Genomic DNA, 16,307 nt, shown 5'->3' on the forward strand with positions numbered 1-16,307 from the left:
AGAGACGGGGTTTCACCATGTTGACCAGGATGGTCTCGATCTCTTGACCTCGTGATCCACCCGCCTCGGCCTCCCACAGTGCTGGGATTACAGGCTGGAGCCACCGCGCCCGGCCGGAGGAGTGGTTTTAAGACTCATCTGCCATCAGAGGAACCTCAGACTAAATTCCTGCAACCTTTCATGTGCATCTCCCAAAATATCTCCCCCCTACCAAACTAATGATTTATTTCATAAATGTAGTTGCATTCTGGATGGTCTCATTCTTAAGATGAGCTTAAAGCCTTTCAAACCAGTCACTTTGTTGCTTGGGGTGGAGGATGTTTTTTCCTGTAATAGGACAGTGTATGGAACGGTTGAGAATCTACTTCTTTAGGGGTTAATAATTTACTCCAAGTAAGGAATTCTGTCTTAAGTGGGGCATGTTCTTCAAGTGCCAGAGAAGAGAAGGGTGATTTTTCTGACATCCTCCAGCCTGCTTCTCCATATTTGGAAATGTTTACCCACCACACTGATCTATTGGAAGAGAGGGAGGTGACTCAGGGTTTAGGAGAAGCAGGATTTGAATTCTTGTTTCCAGAAACAAAGTCATCCCCCCGCCCCGCCCCCACCCTTCCCCCTTCATTCCTCTGCCCCTTGTTCTGGAAGCTGAGGCGAGAATGTCTCAGTTCTGTTCCCTTCAGGCTTCGAGACCACCGCCTTGCTGTGTCCTGTAGTGGACCGAGGGCCTGCAAGAGGGAGTGAGGGCTGGTGGAGGGCCAGCTGCCAGTGGGGGCCAGACATCGCGTGAGTACATCATTACTGCCAGATGAGTGGCATTTCTGCCCATAGACCTGGGGCGTACATCCTGTGGGCTGGCTCACTTGCATGGTGATGGGACACGTTACTGGGAGTGCTGGTCACTTTAATTTGGGGGTGTGGACAGCTGCTTTCCCAGGGGAGTACTTCTTACAATGAGATTTCAAGAGAAGATCGGCCTCAGGAAAAATTATATTTGTATATTTAAAAAAAAAAAAGGTAGATATTTCCTGTCATCTGAGGCCTATCTTGAATTGGGTAGAAAGACAATTTGGGAGTGTTGTTGTTTTTTCCTAGGGCTAACGCAACCAGCTGAAAGGGCTGTCCGTGGACATGTAGGGAGGGGTAGTTTTAGCTTGAAAGGTTATGGTTGGACTTAAGAATATGCAAAATGTTGGTGTGTAGCATTTGCACAGCATCCGCAGTCTGCAATCCATTGCGTGCCGGACACTGTGTGGACCAGATGAACTGTCAGAGTTGGAAGAGTCCCGCAGAGTATTCAGTGCATCTGTCTCCTTTCACAGTGTGAAATAACGGGCAGCAGAGACCCAGGGCCTGAAGACACATGGCTCATTATGTGGGATTGGAACCCTGATCTTCTCTCTCAGTTCATTCTCCTTCCGCTAGACTTAAGCTGCTCCCTCTGTTACAAGATGAGGAGATTGGGAGATGTTAGAATTGTCCGCCCACTTAACTAATCTAGTTGGTGGGAAATTGAGGGCTAGAACCGACTTCTTGCACTTCATACCTCTTTCCATTAGGATATGTGGGCTCAGATACCAGGATTTGTTGTTTTGTACAAGGCTCTTTTCTTTTTGTTCTTTGATTTTTACTTACCTTTCCCTTCTTTTGGTCATGTGTATGTTGTCTGAATGCAACCTTCTGCTCTCCTTTGCTGCCTATATCTTTCTCTTTCACGAAAGGGGATGATCACTTGTGCAAAAGGCAGAATGAATAATGTGGGTCTTTATTTCCAATTGTGGAAGTGAAAATTATGCATGGGCCTGGAGAGAAATTTAGCTGATATTCCCATCCAAGTCTCTACCACTATTCTTGAAGCTGTAAGAATTCTGGAATATTATGCCCATTCAAAGGTGAGTGTTGATTCTGACTAGATTTTAAACATATGGCAGGCTGGAGATCCAGAAGACACCAACCTATAATGTCACCTCAGACATTTCACAGCCATTAGTAGTAACTCTTTGTAGTCAGCTCAAATTCAGATCAAAATTTTTTTTCTGACGAAGTCTCACTCTGTCACTCAGGCTAGAGTGCAGTGCCATGATCTCGCCTCAATGCAACCTCTGCCTCCTAGGTTCAAGCAATTCTCCTGCCTGCCTCCCGAGTAACTGGAACTACAGGTGTGTGCCACCATGTCCAGTGAATTTTTGTATTTTTAGTAGAGATGGATTTCACCATGTTGGCCAGGCTGGTCTTGAGCTCCTGACCTCAGGTGATCCAGCCACCTCGGCCTCCCAAAGTGCTGGGGTTACAGGTAGAAGCCAATGTGCCTGGCCTCGGATCAACTTGTTAGCCTCCTTTTCCAGTGCAGGGAAGATGGTAGAGCTACGTTTTGGGGAAACATTTTGTTACCAGTGACATTAGGTGGCAGATCAGAGGAAGTGCCCTGAGACCTACCTTTATTCTGGCCAGTTTTGAAGGGAGGGGAAGCAACTCTGTAATCTGCTCTGAGGGAAGAGGGAGGAGGGAACTTGCACAGAACTCCCAGGAACCTGTGTATAATCTCTCGTCCTCTGACCAGCTGAGGTTGGGTGGTGACTGGAATCTCTGCTTATGAGATAGGAAGACAGAGCCTTGAAGAAGGAAAGCCTTGGAGTGTTTTTCTGTGGTGCTGAGGGACAGGGACGCTAAGAGGTTAGAATTAATATTACTAATATGAATACTAATACTCTTAAGGAGGGCTGCCATGCATTGGTTGCTTAATGGTTGCCAAGCACAGAACTAAACACTTTACCTAAATTATCGCGGCACTGTAGCTGCCTTTGAGTGGGAACTATTCTGTAAAATCTTATTTTTAACTTTGGTGTAATACGTATAACATAAAATTTGCTATCTTGATTGTTTTTAAGAGTACAGTTCAAGGCTGGGCATGGTGGCTCATGCCTGTAATCCCAGCACTTTGAAAGGCTGAGATGGGCAGATCACTTGAGCCCAGGAATTCAGGACCAGCGTGGCCAACACGGCAAAACCCCGCCCCTACTAAAAATTAGCTGGGCCTGGTGGTGTGCGTGTGTGCCTGTGGTCCCAGCTACTCAGGAGGCTGGGGTGGGAGGATTGCTTGAACCCGGGGAGTGGAGATTGCAGTTAGCCGAGATCGCCCCACTGCACTTTAACCTGGGTGACAGATTGAGACCCTGTCACAAAAAGGAAAAAAAAAAAGAATACAGTTCAGCAGTGTTAAATAAATTCATGTTGTTGTGTAATTAATCTTCAGGCCTCTTTCATCTTGCAACCTGAAACTTTGTACCTATAACCAACAGCTACCCATTCTCCTGTCCTGCAACCCCCAGCAACCTCCATCCTACTTCCTTATGAATATGACTACTCAGGGTACTGTATCTGAGGGGAATCATACCATATTTGTCTTTTTGTGGCTGGCTTATTTCACTCAGCATAATGTCCTCAAGGTTCATCCACGTTCATCCATTCTGCAGCGTGGGTCAGAATTTCTCCTTTTAAAGGCTGAATCATGTCCTGTGGTAATGAATGTACCACATTTTGTCTATCCACTTAGGTACTCTTTTTTAAACTTCATTTTACACAAGAACAGCAACCAGAGACTTCAAAGGATTAATTAAGTGGCCCAAAGTCACCAGTAGTGGAGACTAATTTTGCATAAGAGTGGCAGATGACCAGGAGTAACTGGGTACTGGATTCTGGTTGGCAAGAGTGTGACAAATGAGGGTGATTCTCACCTGGATGGCGACACCCCCTTACACCTTGCTGTGGCATTTCAGAAAGCGAGTGTTCCAAAGGGCTGTGTACAGCTCTGCTTCCTTTCTTTTGCATTGGCCTCTGGGAAGCCCATGGCTAAATTTAAAGTTCACCTCTAGCAAATTGTATGAGACATCCAGCTCTTACTTCTTGTGTCCTCTATCCCCTTCCTTTGCCTTATTTTCCCCTCTTCTTACCCATTTTCTCACTTGTATTATGATCTAGTAGCATCTTTTGTCAGGTACCTCAGATCCTTTCTAGAACAAGGCAGAATATATAGATATGTGGCATGGTATCTAATTTTTTAGTAATTATTAGATCTGTGGAATAGTGGACCAAAACTGGCCATGTAATTTTCTGACTTGACTCTGCTTTCTCTCTTTCTTTTCTCTCTTTCTCTCTCTCTCTCTTCTGAGGCAGAATCTCATTCTGTTGCCCAGGCTGGAATGCAGTGGTATGATCTTGGCTGACTGCAGCCTCTGCCTCCCTGGTTCAAGCGATTCTCCAGCCCCAGCCTCCCGAGTAGCTTTGGATTATAGGTGCCCACCACTGTGCCCCACTAATTTTTGTATTTTTAGTAAAGACAGGGTTTCACCATGTTGGACAGGCTGCTCTTGAACTCCTGACCTCAGGTGATCCACCCACCTCGGCCTTCCAATGTGCTGGGGTTAACAGGTGTGAGCCACCATGCCCGGCCTGACTCTGCTCTTAATGCAGCGTTTCACCTGGGCAATGCCCTGCTCCCATCTGAGTCTCACTTTTCTCACCTGAAAGAGGCTGTTGATAACATTTAGTTATCAACATAGTGAACACTGAGGCTGTGCTGAGTTCTGCACTAAACATCCTGACACTAGCTCTCCCAACGCTCCCACAAGGCAGGTGCTATTACCTCATTTTACTTTTGAGAAAATTAAGGCCTAAAGAATTGAGAAAGCATGCCTGAAGCCCTGTAGCTCTTGGATAAAGGCATTAGTGACCAATGTGTACTTGACTCCAAAGCTCAGGATGTTAGCCACAGTGCTGGGCTGCTTTCCTTTTATACATTCTGTCAGCCTTCTTCCAGCCGTGGCATGTATTCATCTAATTTTATTAAATCTGTATTGAGTTTCCACTTGGGTGCCTTGCACTGTTCTGGGCTTTATCCCAATACTTGATTTAGAGCAAAGAATAAGACACACACAACAACGATCCCTTGGAGCTTACACTGTGGTACAGGTGTGTGGAAGAGGCAGATAAGGAACACTTAAATTAAGAGGGAGTGATAAGTAACCCAAGGGAGGAGTCACAAAGGGCGTTCTGACTGTGAGTGAGCGGGAAGGGCTCTGGGAGGTTATGTTTAAGCTAGATCTGAGTGACAAGCAGGCAGTCTTGTAGAAGCAGGTAGTGGAGAGGGTCAGTGCAGAGGTCAAGGCCATGAAGTGGGAAGGAGTTTGTGTTTGAGGCACAGAAGGAGCCTGATGTGCTGGCAGGATGTGGGCTGCACGGTAAGAAGCAGGAGAAAAGAGCAGGAACCAGTGCGTGGTGGAGAGACCTGAGCTGCTTATACCTGAGTCCAGGCGTGATGGGAACCACCTGAGTTATGGGTTACAGGCATCTTTCTGGCTGCTGTGGAGGGAACCCGATAGTAAAAGGGAGGCAAGAGTATAAGCAAAAAGGTTAGGCAGAGACTTTTACTGCAGTTCAGGTGAGAGGTGGTGGTAACTTTGACTAGGACCTAGAAGTTGGGCAGGAGAGAAACAGGTAAGTTCGGGGCACGTTTGGCAGTGGTCATCTGTACGATCTCAAGTGTGATTTCCTTCAAAGAAATGTCAAGCTAAATGGGCAGGAATCGGGGAGACTTCGAGAGAAATGAAAATAGGTGCCGGGGCGGGGCAGAGGGGAAGGGGCTGCACAGATAAGTAGCTGGCATTCCAAGACCAAAGAGTATGTGTCTCTCACGCCACTCCCATTTGGTTTCTAACCTTGAGCTTTGGGCCAACGCACAGAGGACGGAGGCTTCTTGCCTTTGACTTCCCAGCTGAGAGCTGTTGGAATGCCCCAAAATAAGCCCTGCAGAATGTGCAGCTTCCTTTGCTCTCCCTGGGTATTTTTGTAAAACATTCTTTCCCACCAAGAATGAGGAACATTCAGCGTGATGCTGACTTTATGGGCTGTATTTAACATGCTGTGTTTTCATCATGAGTTGTCTGTTCACGCAGAGATTTCTGTCTCCTGTAAACTCCATGGTAAAGAGTCTTCAATCTTCATGTGACATGGGTCTGGAAGGCCCAGTGGGAGCCCAGAGGAGCTGGCGCTTGAAAGCCTCTCCTTGGCTTGAGGACCTTGGTTCAAGGGCACCTACCAGACCTCTTTTTTCATTTACGTTTGAATTCACAGTTGCTGGCATTTGGCAGTTCCCTGTAATCCCTTTTAACAGGTTGGGCTTCCCTGTAAATACTTAATTTTTCAGGCCTTTGAGAAGTTAGTTGGGGGGCTAAATCAGGTAGAGAATCCAAAATTCCTGACCAAGCCCTGTTCTCTAGCCACCAGGCCAAAGAAACTTAGCTTGTGACCTTATCCTCCTGGGTATCCATGGCAATCTTATACCATAATCAGCCCAAAGCCAGAGATGCTCAGAGATCAGAAACTAAGTCACCTAAAACTCATTTCTGAGGCTTCTTCATGTACCCCTCTTGCAGTCCGTAGTTACCAGGTTTAAAAAAAATTTAGCATAATCTCTTAAAAACAGTGTTTTGTTATTGCTTATTCGAGTTTCTTCTAAAATTTCTTTTATATTACCTATTCATTGAGTCAACAAACATTTATTGAGTTCTTACTGTATGCCAGGCATTGTGCTAGGTGCTGGGGATTGATTCAAAGATAATTTGGAGGCGTATGGAAAGGGAGTGGATAATTACAGCACAGTGAGATAAGTGCTATAATAGAGGATATATAAAGAGCCAGAAATAGCACTATGAATAACGTCTTTGAACAAATTGCCTTCTTTTTTCCTTTTGGATTATTCCCTTATGTATATTGCCCAAAGTGGGATTACTGGGTCATTTAAAAGATGAAAACAATTTGGCACAAAAAGATGTAATGACTTGCCTGGGGAATACAGCTCAATTTTCAACAGAGGGGAAAAAAAAATTGTTGACAAATCCAGATTTAGATCATTTTACCAGGAAGATCGGGCAGTTTTTATACAACTCTTTCAACATGGTGGCTTTCAGGGGTGCGGGGTGGAGGGGGAGATTTATTCTAAACATGTTAGCTGCATGTAGGAATCACACGTCCACATATTTAATCTCACAAATGGATTGTTCTCACAAGAACCTAGCTGTTGTCATATTATTGTTTCCATTTTACGACTGAAGAAACTACACCCTTGATAAAAGGAAGTAAGTTGCTTAAAATTCCATAGTGAATAAGTGTAGAATCCAAGAGTCAAGCACAGTTCTTTTTATTCTTTGACTCCTATCCCACTCTCCATCCTGTGTTTACCAGTTGAGGGTACCTGTGCTCTAGCCCGAGTCTGGAATTTATTTAATGAGCCACAGAGGCTCTGAAGAAGATGGTCAGATTCTATGAAATAGATGTAGATTTTCTTTTCTTTTCTTTCTTTTTTTTTTTTTTTAAGAGACGGGGTTTCACCATGTTGGCCAGGATGGTCTTGATCTCCTGACCTTGTGATCTGCCTGCCTCAGCCTCCCAAAGTGCTGGGATTACATGTGTGAGCCACCACGCCCAGCCTAGATGTAAATTTTCTTACCTCCAAAGTCATAGCCAGGGAACCATGTCCTTCTGTATATTGACCTGTAAGGACTCAAGGGCCCTTCATTCCTTACCCTGGCCCAGGTGCTGAAAGGCTATTTGCATAAAGCACAGAATCCCAAGTAAAGCTGAAACCATGCCACAGTTCTGCTGCAAAACATTTATTATTTTTCTAGTACATAAAAATATTAAGTAAACACTCCTGCCCCTGGCATCCAGTACCTGTTGTAACTGGACACCAACGTGGGTCCACTGTGGACTTCGCTGATGCTCCTGCACACGTATCTTTAATTTTCCGCCAATCCCCAGACATACCCTCACTTTCTCACCTTCATGCCTTAGCACATGCTTTTCCTGTAGCCTGGGATAACCTCTCCAATCTTCGTTCGTACAACTCCCAATCCTCCTGTAACCTTCTCCACAGACGCCACCTTGGGAAGGGAATAATCCTTGAACACCACCTGCTGTCCCATTCATTAGAAGCGATCTCTGTGTCCTCTGTTCTGCTAACTCAACCACAATTAGCTGTGAGGCGACAGAGTACAAATTGGATGCTGATAATGAGTATGGGATCTAGATTTGAGTCCTGGCTGTGATACTTCCTCACTGTCAGTTAACCTGCTTCAGCCTGAGTTTTCTCATCTGCCAGATGGGTGTGATAGAATAGGTTTTCCCCACGAAAGCCGGTATGTTGACAGGAGTAGGATAAAAACAGTCTGATTCCCCCAGTGAGGTCGTGTAAATCTGGAATTGTCAACAATTTTCCTTTCCCTTGTTGTCATTACATTTTCTTTTATGACATCACCTCACGTCACTGAAAATTTGCATTGTTATCTGTGCTTCTGTGCCACTTGTCCTCTCTTACTTGATGTCTTCTCTCTCCTTCTAGACTGGGAGCTCTTTTAGGGCGGGGAGGGGATTGCATCTTTGAAGGCCTTGACATGTGGGTACTGCTACAAAGACTCCTTTAAGTGAAAGGAGGATTCCATACAACCTAAGTGGTGACGTTAGCACAGGGTCATTACTAATCCCACGCCTGGGTCACGAGGTTTCAGGCCTGGCCGAGAACTCTGTGAGCTCTGATGTGAAACTCGAGGCACACAGTGTACACGCGGGATAGGCCTCTGGCTTCTGCTTCTTCAGAGGCAGGAGAAAGGCTGGCTGGAGTCTGCCTCTGGCCCAGCTTCTTCTGATTCAAGGAGTTGGGTGGGGCTCGCAGCTCCCTGAAGGCAGAGGGGTCATCCTGCTTGGAACATGAGACTGTTTCTTTCCTGGGGCTTCCAGTGGGTCTGTTCTGTTGGTGAGCATTTCAGACTTAGAGGAAATGGTCACTGAAGGTATGAGTTAGGAGCAACTCGGAAAGCCATCTTCCCCCCAACTTCTCTGTGAGTGGGGCCACATGGAGAAGATCCCTTCATAGGTAGCTCTCTTACCATTGCTATGCTTGGAAACTGAACACAGAAGGGGATTCATTTCTTAAAGGGATCAGTCTACCATTTTAACTTTCTATTGTGTCACTTCCCGAAACGCAACGCCTATGGCTGAAGATCCAAGTGCTTTCGAACGTGAGATACGAGGTCCTTCAGGCTCTGGCTGCAGCATTCCTTTCCAGGCTGCGGTCCCACCACATTCCTCCACGTCCTCTGCCACTGGCCTCACCAGATTAGTCACTTTCTCTGAGAAAACCTGAGCTCATCCTCCTCAAGGCCTTTGCACATCGTGTTCCCTGGGGTTCTTTTCCTCCTCCTCATCCAAGAAATCCTCTTGGGTGTTCAGGCTTCATTTAGAAGTCATATCATCTGCAGAGAACTTTTAGACACTCAAAAGGACATTGCATGTACTCGTGCTTTTAGGCGCTTTTCATTCTGTCTCATGCGTTCCAGTGTGTCCCCGCACTGAGGCTCTTCAACACCCCTAGGCATGTCCAACTCCACACCTACACCTGCTAGGTCCACGCACTGCCTTATCAAAGATGGGAGGTGGTAGCAAACTTCTCTTTGGTACACTTCTGAATGGAGAACATGTGACATTCTGTTAACAGTTGTGTCAGAGAAGTTTTCCATAACCCAGGCTGGAGTTCACCATGGTTTGTTTGATCATGAGCCCAGCCATTTGAATTCTGTTTTTGAATCGGTCTGATATCAGCTAATTGTTAACCTTGCTCAGGTCTGTTTCCCACATACCAGTAGATGTCTGCTTAGTGCCAGGGTTTGGAGCTTTTTATTTCACTTAAGAACATTACAGCAAGGTAGAATTCAGGAAAGATTTACCTGCTGTTAACATGAACTTTTAAAAAAACAGTTTGAAATGTAAGCCTTGCTTTTTATCCCAAAGCTCCCTGAAATGGGAAAATAGCAGGAGTTGTAAAGGTATATTTCCACTTCTGGCAGAAGAACAGTCTATATTATAGTTATAATTAAATTAATAAAGCCTGTGCTGTGGCATGAAACATGATTTTGAATACTTGTGTTCAATCCTGGCTTTACCACTTACTAGCCTGGAGATATTGGGTGAGGGCCTAACTTCCCTGTTCCTCAGTTTCCTCAGTGTTCATTGGGAAATTTTTCTAATAGGTTGATAGGAAGTTCAAATAAGGTCTTGGATATGAAATTGAGATTTTATTAGTGTGTGTGTTTCAAAATGTGGATTTGGAGGCCATTTTAAAATAGCATTTCCAAGGGCCGAGCACAGTGGCTTACACCTGTAATCCTATCACTTTGGGAGGTCAAGGTGGGTGGATCACGAGGACAAGAGGTTGAGACCATCTTGGCTAACACGGTGAAACCCCATCTCTACTAAAAATACAAAAATTAGCTGAGTGTGGTAGTGCACGCCTGTAGTCCCAGCTACACTATTTGGGAGGCTGAGGCACAAGAATCTCTTGAACCGGAGAGGCAGAGGTTGCAGTGAGCTGAGATCGTACCACTGCACTCTGGCCTGGCGACAGAGCAAGACTCCATCCTAACAGACTTAGGGAATATGCATAGTTTACAAGGCGCGGTTTTAGTCCATATAAATTAGAATCACAGAACCACAGGCTTTGAGCAATTATAGAAGCCTTAGAAAGGGGTGAATGTGAATTAGTGCATATTGTACGCAGGCTTTGTGCTATACAGGCTAGATGTGAGATCCCAGGAAATGAATACGTATACCTTGATGGGTAGATAGTATTAACCCTATTTTGCAGACAGAGAAGCCTGAGCTTTGAGGGGTGAAAATCATTTACACAAGTCCAATATCAAAGCCTGGAACTTCAAACTGCATTCCTGATGGCTTCTAGAAATCCTTTTTATTTACAGATACGACAAGACTTCCTTTCACATTGTTGATTTTTTGTTATCCTCTCTTTCTCTGTCTCCGGGGGCAGCACTAATTCAGGGCCAGATAGAACTGTGAAAATCTGCAGTCTTGATGTCACATAACTGGTTTAATGAATCTAGATGAGTGTCTTGACTTTTCCTGCCAAGAATCTGCTCATAATGTCTCTTGTTTTTGAGTTCCTTTGACTATACTCATTCATCAGCCTTTACTTATTTTCTTCTCTTTTGGAGAGATACTTGCCATTGCTCATAATGTTTGAGGTCAGGAGTATATTTGAAGAGGGTTTTATATTTTCCTTAAAAAAAAATACAAGTAGAAAATCAAGTTTATTGGCTATTCCATACCATCTTCCTCTGCCATTTACAGGCAACCATGTGAAAGAGGTGGTGGGGTGCTGGGAGTTTGGAGCAATGCTTCTTGTCTTGAATCTGTCGCTGACCAGGAAAAGGACTTCAGGCCAACTCCTTCATTCCCTTTTGGGAATTCAGTGTCTTTACTGTAAAGAGTGAGGGCACCAAGAGGTGATTCCTAAGATTTTAAAATTCTGCATGTTTTATGGTGTCAAACCACTAATTTTGACACGTGATCCTGCAGCTGTTTCTCTGATACTTTTCAATCTTCAGATTTAATCTATTCAACAATGTATACTTTTTTAAAGGGAGGCTTTTATAGACACTTCTGAAATATAACGGGGTGGGGGGACAAATGGATGTTAAAAAATAGAAAACAACCAATTAAATAGTATATAGCGTGTAATTCTCCTTGGAAACTTACCACGAAATTGAGAAGCACTTTAACAACTGGTAATTTAAATTGCATTTGAACCCTGCTAATGGTTTGTTTGCATGGGAACTTCAATCATTTCACAGCGGTTCTTTAGCAAAGCTGCTTATTCTCTTTATGGAAAAGGAGAAAAAAATTATTAAAAGAGAAATTGGCTATGGAAAAGGGAGACCACTTTCATTTGTACATGGTGGGAAGCTGGAGTGTGTGAGTGAGTGAGACTCCCTCAGGGCCAAGGTAGAGAGCTCTTCCTTTTAGTGAAGTTTAAAAATCTGGCAAGTCAGATGCCCTTTGCTGCTGTTGTAGAAACTGTTGTGATTTGTATCTCTCTCTGCAAGGAGAAGCTTTAGTTTCATGCAGCTTGTGGTTGAGGATAGGGGCAACCTTTTTTTTTTTTTTTTGAAATTTCACTGTTCACAGATATACTGCGGGTTTCCTAACAACCCGTTTCTCAGCAGTTTAAAGTTTAAAATGATGCGTCTCTCTCCTTTCAGTGGAAATGGCTTTGAGAATTCCAATGTCCCTGAAGACCACCAGGTTTCAGGAAACTCCTTGCTTTTCTGGGCTGATCTTGATGATACTCCATTTTGTCTACTTAATTTCTTTCTGCTGCTGAGATTACTGGGAGGGTGTTGAAGCAAGTGTTGGAAGCCTGGATGTGTAAGTCCGGGTTTGGCTCGAGGTGTGACTTGTGTGAACAAGCACAAGTGCTTTTTGGTGTCCAGAGTGTTTTGATGTCCTTTGTCAAAGCGGGCAGGCAGTTGATCCAGTGGAGGACACCCTGGGCTACCTGCCAGTGCTAGTGGGCACCTGAAGCAGCCACCTCCTTACCCAGGCCACCAGCTTCTCTTGTCAGTTGGAAAAGTTAAGGTGGCTCATTAAAAAAAATCTCTCCCAACTTTGAACTTGTGTGGGTCTTTGAAGACTGAGTGAGATAATGTGCACAAAACAATTGTATGATTGGTTGGGTGATGTTTACAATGACAACAATGAAATGGGTGTGGTAGTTTTTCTAGTATGTGGATTTCTCCTGCATATGTGAAAGGCAAGTTTTATAACAGCCCGTGCCTTGGAATACCTGTCTGTTGGAAAACATACTGTGTAATCGTTAGCAAAACAGTAATAGGTTATAATGAAATAAAACCTGGAATAAGGGCTGTGTTAGGCTATTCTAGCATTGCTATAAAGAAATATCTGAGGCTTGGCAGTCTATAAAGAAGTGAGGTTTAATTGAGTCATGGTTTTGCAGGCTGTAGAAGCATGGCACTGGCATCTGCTTGGCTTCTGGGGAGATCTCAGGGAGCTTTTACTCATGGCCAAAGGCAAAGGGCGAGCAGGTGTGTCATATGGTGAAAGCAGGAGCCAGAGAAGAAGTAGGCAGGGGAACTGCCACACACTTTTAAATCACCAGATCTCATGAGAATGCACTCCTGATCATCAGGACGGCACCAAGGCAATGGTGCTAAACCATTAATGAGAAATCTACCTCCACAATCCAGCCACCTCCCAGAGGCCCCACCTCCAACAGCAGGTGTTACAACCCAACATGAAATTTGGAGAGGACACATAGCCAAATGATATCAAGGATGACTTACTAAGAAATGTCAAGACTGTTCATCCCTGTGCTGTTCACTGACTCTCACTTTTCAGGCAAGGAAACTAAAGTTCAAAAGGCACTAGGTCCTATAGTTAGAAAGTTTTCTTCAAACTCAGATTCCTTTCCTTTTTCGATTTGGTATGCTATGGGTTTATCTGTTCATCTTTTTCTTCCCTACAATGTGAGTATCTGCCTTATCTCTTTCACCCCCATTATTAAGACGAAGCTGTTTTCCCAGGAGAGCTAGGAGAGCTGACATATGAACACTGAGACATCAGCATCTTATCCCCATCATTCTGAGACAAATTACGGAAATAAGAGTTCCAGGATCTGACTAGGGGTTTAGGAGGTATAGAAGTAAGCCACAGCCTAGTCAGAGACTTTATAAACCTGGGAATTTCTGAAGCTGGTTAAGACCCTAGAGATATATAAGCAACACCCTTCTTCTCTTTTTCATAGGTGAGAACTTTGAGGCTCAGAGACAGAGCAGAAGACAGAATCTGGTCATCTGATTCCCTGTGTTCTGCTTTTATCGTTGTTCTACTGGACGCTCATCAGAGGGAAGATATTTTTCCTCAGTTGGTGAGTTCCACACACAAAAGTAATACATTTGCCTTTTAAAGTCAATGTACATGTTTTTGTGAGTTTTAAACATCAGTGTTTTCCACTTAAAGTATGGGCTTCAGTAACTAGGATGCATTAAGAACAAGAGAAGAACTGAAATGCCCTTCCTTCATTCTTGTTTTTATGGCAATAGACAGTATATGATTGTGCTAATAAAATGTGTGGCAAAGCAAAGGCAGAGCTCAGCTCTTGGAAGGTGGCATGCATTGAAACTGGAAGAAAATTTGGAGTAATGATTTCAGGTTGCCAGTAATTGTATTGCTTCCTTCTTTCTTATTTGGCATGCAAGAAAGTGTTCATGAAATGGAAAGACCAAAATGAAAATGTCACTGAATAGTGTTTTGGCATTTATGAGGAAAGAAAGCAATATTATTATTGAGTGTCTCTTGTTTACCCTTGTGCAAGGTGCTGCTTCTTTTGTGATCTCATTTGATCTTATTTATTTATTTTTTTGAGACAGAGTCTCTCTTTGCTGCCCAGGCTGAAGTACAGTGGCACAATCTTGGCTCACTGCAACCTCTGCCTCCCAGGTTCAAGCGATTCTCCTGCCTCAGCCTCCCGAGTAGCTAGGACTACAGGCACACACCACCACGCCTGGCTAATTTTTGTATTTTCAGTGGAGAGAGGGTTTTGCCACGTTGGCCAGGCTGGTCTCAAACTCCTGACCTCAGGTGATCTACCCGCCTCAGCCTCCCAAAGTCCTGGGATTACAGGTGTGAGCCACCATGCCCAGCCTCATTTTATTTTTGTAGCGACCCTTTGGGGCAGGGCAGGCTAAATATGCTCAGGCAAAGGGTGTGAGCCTTTGTCTTAAAGGGCCTGCTGGAGCTTCATCGGGATGTGTGTGCAAATCCTGTTATGTGCTCAGGAAGGGGAACCATGACCAGGTAAGGTAAATTTTCCCTTGTGTTTTGGAGCACCTCTGTACTTAGTGGGTAGAGTAAAACACTATGTTCTAAAAACTGGGGGTGGTGGAAAGAATCAACAGTGTGGAATGCCCTGGGCTGTAATGAGAGCTGAGGAAATGAGCCAGCGGATTCTGGGTGAGACTTCCAGTTAGCATCCTGGATCGATGGTCCCTGTGCTGAGGCCAATTCATGTATGCCCCCAGCAATGGCATTGTGCTGTGTAAACAATACACTTCACATATTTGTGGTGTAGTTTTTCAGAACAGAGAAGATGCTTTTGTGATTGAAAAAAAAAAAGAACTTCATTTAAAAATGTGACTGAGTTTATAGTTGTGTTTTGTCTCTCTGTCTTAATCAGCATATCTTAAAAGTACAGCTGACTATGGGCCTATTGATCTATATAACATGAAAGGCTGGGAACCCCTGGTTTGATGCATAAACCCTAGTGTCTGTTAAAATTTCAAACATGGTTGTGAATATTTTCCCCTTAGCATACAGTTTAAGTATCAAATGAAAACTCTTTGTCACCTGCCCTACGTCTTGAGTTTTTCCAGTGTTTATAATTAAACTGTGGCAAATATGAAGCTTTTAAAACATCAAATGTGTAATGACAGAATGGGAGAGATTTTTTTAACAGGAGCAAACTGGAAAAGACCTAGGAGTTTTTGTTGTTCATAAGCTAATTATGAGCCAGCAGTTGGGAGTGGCTTCCAAAATGCCGAAGCGGTCTTAGCCTGCATTCAGTAGAGTGTGGCATCTCGAATGAAGCGGGTGGGTGATTCTGCAAACCGAGAACGCCTGGAAGCTGGCAAGTCCAGAGGTCATGTGAGCCTCAGGCACAGTTTGAACAGGACTCCAGCTCTGTTTCTCTGCAGCGCTTCTTGCTCTGCCCTTTTTTATGTCTGGGATTCATCCTCGGAATGTTTTACATCATGGGTCATGAGAAGGCTGCTTGCTGAAACCCATAGACATCCCTCTTCCCATTCTGGGGAAAGAGCCTGGTTTGCTGTATTATCATTGGTTTGGCTGACTGTGTATTTCTGAACTAGTCATTGAAGCCAAGAGAATGGGATTATGCTAATATGAACCAGGATTGTCCTGTAACTGAATTTGGACACAGGCCCATCCAAATCTCACGGTACATGCACAGTGGAGAACAGGCGGTCCCTTAAAGGAGTATCTGGGTGCTATTAGGAGAAGGAGAGAGGACTGGAAGCTCTGTGGGCAACCATAGGCCTTCTGCAAACCTCTTTAACCCCCAGTCAGAGCCCCTCTAGAGAGCTGGGCTTAGTTCCTGCCTCACCTTCTGAAAAGGCATGAGCCAGCTGGACTGTCTACACGAGGTTGCTGAGACTACCAGGAATGATGGCCAACCGAGAACTGTTACCGGAATGAGACCGTGGATTCTGCTGCAGGATTCTGGGGCACACGTGCTCCCGGTCTTCGAGAACATCAAACCTGGGCAGGAGAAGGCCAGCTTCACTTGTTCATGTGTGTGTCTCCAGAGTCTGCTGGGGTCTCTGGCATGGGATAGGTACAACGTCCATTTTTATGGATAGAATAATTTGGAA

The 16,307-nt window shown here is 44.5% G+C and overlaps 1 protein-coding gene across 5 annotated transcripts in view; it reads left to right on the forward strand.

The window, feature by feature from the left end:
• Positions 1 to 16,307, forward strand: part of LOC108318535 (LIM domain containing preferred translocation partner in lipoma) — a 731,582-nt gene that overhangs the window by 61,001 nt on the left and 654,274 nt on the right. For 4 of the 5 annotated variants that reach the window (XM_017549618.2, XM_017549612.2, XM_017549620.2 and 1 more), the window contains exon 2: positions 13,664 to 13,786. The gene's annotated coding sequence lies outside the window, so the exon portion shown is untranslated. Of the gene's footprint in view, positions 1 to 612; positions 784 to 13,663; positions 13,787 to 16,307 lie in introns of those variants that run through there. The other variant, XM_017549614.2, reaches the window with a different exon arrangement.

This window comes from Cebus imitator, unplaced genomic scaffold, assembly GCF_001604975.1.
Source record: "Cebus imitator isolate Cc_AM_T3 unplaced genomic scaffold, Cebus_imitator-1.0 Scaffold220, whole genome shotgun sequence".
Lineage (NCBI taxonomy): Eukaryota > Metazoa > Chordata > Mammalia > Primates > Cebidae > Cebus > Cebus imitator.